At 49.1% G+C, this 4,117-nt stretch overlaps 1 pseudogene; it reads right to left on the reverse strand.

The window, feature by feature from the left end:
* Window positions 1-393: 393 nt before the first annotated feature.
* On the reverse strand, window positions 394-3,892 carry LOC110582640 (annotated as a pseudogene).
* Between the last annotated feature and the right edge of the window lie 225 nt (window positions 3,893-4,117).

The raw sequence follows: 4,117 nt of genomic DNA on the forward strand, positions 1-4,117 counted from the left end.
GTTGACCACAGTCTGGGTAAGGCACGAAGCTTCAGACTGCTCCTGGTATCTCCACTCAGTTGGCAAAATGAGACAACCCCATAGGATACCACGTGGTCAGTCCTGGTTTGAAAGACCCTGCGGGTAGAGGGTAAGAGGACTGTGATTTCTAAGTGGGAGGACAGTCTGTGCAGGGAGGGTGAAATGAACAAGCAAGCCTCCATGGTCCCCACCCCTGAACTGCAGTTTTAACCAATGCTGGGGATTCCCTTAGTTTGAGAAGCCCTGCCATGGGACATTGGTGCCGAGGAGGGGAAAGCACAATTTTCAGGGGAACAGAAACTTGTTCCTGACCCAGTCCTCTTTGATGGTGAAAAGAGAAAAGGATGGTGCAGGCTCTAGACCCGTCTAGATTCACAGTAGAAAACCATGAGCAAGGTTAGAAAAAAAGGAATCCTCTTCTTGAAGCTGAAGTTTGATAAAAGAACAGGTTTCTCCTCTGTGGGGACTGGCTTTTTGCACCTGCAACCCTGGCACTAGCAGGTCCGCGATCTGGGGGGAGATGATTTCCCTACAGCCGGCTGAGCTAGGAGGCGGACTGAAGAGGAGTCCTGTGCTTCCAGCAATCTGGCCAGAGTTGCAATCCTCCCACACTGCAGATTCCCGAGGATGGGCCAGGTAATGTCTTCCTGGAGGAGACTTAGGAAGGTCTCATCTTTCCCATGGGCCTGGGACTCTGGCACCACATGCCCAGTGGAGTAGGTGTGGGAGTACCCGGGCTCTGGGAAGCTGGGCCCGGCTAGGGAGGGAAAATGGCACAGCTCACCAGACGGAATGGAGGGGCTCCCTGCCCAGGACACCGGGTACTGATCCAAAGCCATGGGACCAGGCCCATTCAAGCTGCAGTTGGGGGTACCATAGGCAAAAGATACTCTGTCTATGGCTTTGTCCATTGAGAAGAGAAACACCACTGATTTGGAGGCATGTCACTCTCATTCCTCAGAATCACATCTTCACTCTGGCTCAAGGGCTCAAACCCTGGGGGCTCTTGACATGGCTCAGAGCCATGGAGAAGTGATCACCCACTATGTTGTCAATGTCCCCTTGGAAATAGATGAAAAGAACACCTGGATCACCAAGGAAATGTTGAAAATGAAAAACAAAGCTGGGGGCATCACATTGCCTGATTTCAAGCTATATTACAAAGCTGTGATCACCAAGACAGCATGGTACTGGCACAAAAACAGACATATAGACCAATGGAACAGAATAGAGAGCCCAGATATGGACCCTCAACTCTGTGGTCAACTAATCTTTGACAAAGCAGGAAAAAATATCCAATGGAAAAATAAAACAGTCTCTTCAACAAATGGTGCTGGGAGAATTGGACAGCTATATACAGAAGAATGAAATTCGACCATTCTCTAACGCCATGCTAAAGATAAACTCAAAATGGATGAAAGACCTAAATGTGAGACAGGAATCTATCAAAATCCTAGAGGAGAACACAGGCAGTAACCTCTTTGACATCGGCCACAGCAACTTCTTTCAAGACATGTCCCCAAAGGCAAGGGAAACAAAAGCAAAAATGAACTACTACTGAGATTTCATCAAGATAAAAAGTTTCTGCACAGCAAAGGAAACAGTCAACAAAACAAAGAGGCAACCCACAGAATGGGAGAAGATATTTGCAAATGACACTACAGATAAAGGGCTGGTATCCAAGATCTATAAAGAACTTCTCAAAAAACAAATAATCAAGTCAAAACATGGGCAGAAGACAGGAACAGACACTTCTCTGAAGAAGACATACAAATGGCTAACAGACACATGAAAAAATGCTCAACATCATGAGCCATCAGGGAAATTAAAATCAAAACTACATTGAGATACCACCTCACACGAGTTAGAATGGCAAAAATTAACAAGGCAGGAAACAACAAATGTTGGAGGGGTTGTGGAGAAAGGGGAACCCTCTTACACTGTTGGTGGGAATGCAAGTTGGTACAGCCACTTTGGAAAACAGTGTGGAGGTTCTTCAAAAACTTAAAAATAGAGCTACCCTATGACCCAGCAATTGCACTACTGGGTATTTACCCCAAAGACACAGATGTAGTGAAAAGAAGGGCCATATGCACCCCAATGTTTATAGCGGCAATGTCCACAATAGCCAAACTGTGGAAGGAGCCGAGATGCCCTTCAACAGATGAATGGATAAAGAAGGTGTGGCCCATATATACAATGGAATATTACTCAGCCATCAGAAAGGATGAATACCCAACTTTTACATCAACATGGTTGGGACTGGAGGAGATTATGCTAAGTGAAATAAGTCAAGCAGAGAAAGTCAATTATCCATATGGTTTCACTTATTTGTGGAACATAAGGATTAGCATGGAGGACATTAGGAGAAGGAAGGGAAAAATGAAGGGGGGGAAATCAGGGGGAGACAAATCATGAGAGACTATGGACTCCGGGAAGCAAACTGAGGGTTTCAGGGGTGGGGGGTGAGCCTGGTGATGGGTATTAAAGAGGGCACGTATTGCATGGAGCACTGGGTGCTATGCACAAACAATGAATCATGGAACATTACATCAAAAACTAATGAAGTATTGTATGGTGACTAACATAACATAAAAAAAAGAACACCTGGGAATTCCACTCAGTCTTTATAGGTCTCTGCAGCTGAACAGCTATCTTCCTTATTTCTTCCACGGTAAGTGACACAGGTGACAGCCTAATTCCTGCCCACCACCTGAGACAGAAAGATGCTCTGGCCCGGCTGGGCCAAGGTGCGTCATGATGGCCAGGGCTGCCTGGCCCACTGGCGAGCCGCTCCAGTTCTGGGCCATCTCGTTAAGCCCCCAGGGGAGAGGTCTGGTCCCAGCAATGGAAAACTCTCTTAGAATCTCCTTGTCCTCAGATTTGGGCCCCAGTTGTCAATTCCAGAATAACAAAAGTCTCACTCAACATTCTCTGACACAGACGTCACGGGCTGTGGGGAAGGGAAGTGGCCGTGCCTGGTATGGTGTCCACTTGGAAGCAGAGGTGGAGACTGAGAACACAAAGATGAGTAAGAAACAAAACCCCTCAGACTGGGGGTCAGTGCCTATCTTTCCTGGGGCCCCACAGCCTGGCAGGGCCCCGAGGCACATGCCCCTCCGTGCTGCTCACGGCAACGGTTTTCCTTCCATGGCTCCCAGGACTGGGAAGAAGCCAGGCCTTGCCCTCCAAGCCCGGGGGGCCTGCACCCCACACTGGCCACACCACGGCTTTCTGCTGGGTGTCTTAGTTCAGAGAGACATCTTTCTCCTTTGACTAGAGAATCTCCACACTTGAGCAGGGCATCTAGAAAGGCAGGGAAACTGTCCCTGAAATGTGCCCAGAGGAGGAAACACTCAGCTTCCTGCACTCAGTACACCAAGCAGTGTCTGCACCAGGCAGTGATCTGAGCTCTTCCCCAGGAGCCCTTTGCAGCCGCCTCCAGCAGGCTACCTGCCAGGCCTTCAGGAACATAGGTGACACGTGAGATGACACCTTTTCTCTATTCTGGCAGCAGGAGGAAAAGGAACCAGGTGAGAAACTCTGCTTCTACCCCCCCCAGGTCAGGAGAGGGTCAGAGCAAGACAAGGCCTGTCTCTTCCCTGCAGACAAAGTACATCCGCAGAGACTGCTTCTGCCTGGAATATACACACATGAGCCAGCAGTTTGCTTTCTGAAAGCTAATTATTTATTAATTACACATCGGAGAGTATGCCAGGCTGCCGCTGAATGGTGATGCGGTGCACCGAGTGGGTACCGCCTCCCTCCCCTGGCTCTGAACGGGCCGCAGGCAGGAGCTGGGCGGGGGGCTCCGTGGGCCAGAGCCCACGTGCGGGGTGCGCCTAAGATGCAGACAGCCACATACCTGCATCGTGGGCTTCTGTGCAGTTTAGATGAGATGATAATTGTGAAAGCTTTTTGTAAGCAGGAAGCATAACAGACCATTTTAAATGTGGGTGAAGGTCCCCTCAGGGAAATCGGGAGGAAGAGTAAGGAAAGAGGGCTTCTGGACCATGCATTTTCTATCTTCCCCACCTAACTTGTCGTCATGTTTCAGGGAAATGCTTGCTCTATAGCTCAGCCGTGAAGGCTGCCC

The sequence above is a fragment of the Neomonachus schauinslandi genome, chromosome 1, assembly GCF_002201575.2.
Source record: "Neomonachus schauinslandi chromosome 1, ASM220157v2, whole genome shotgun sequence".
In the NCBI taxonomy this organism is placed as follows: domain Eukaryota; kingdom Metazoa; phylum Chordata; class Mammalia; order Carnivora; family Phocidae; genus Neomonachus; species Neomonachus schauinslandi.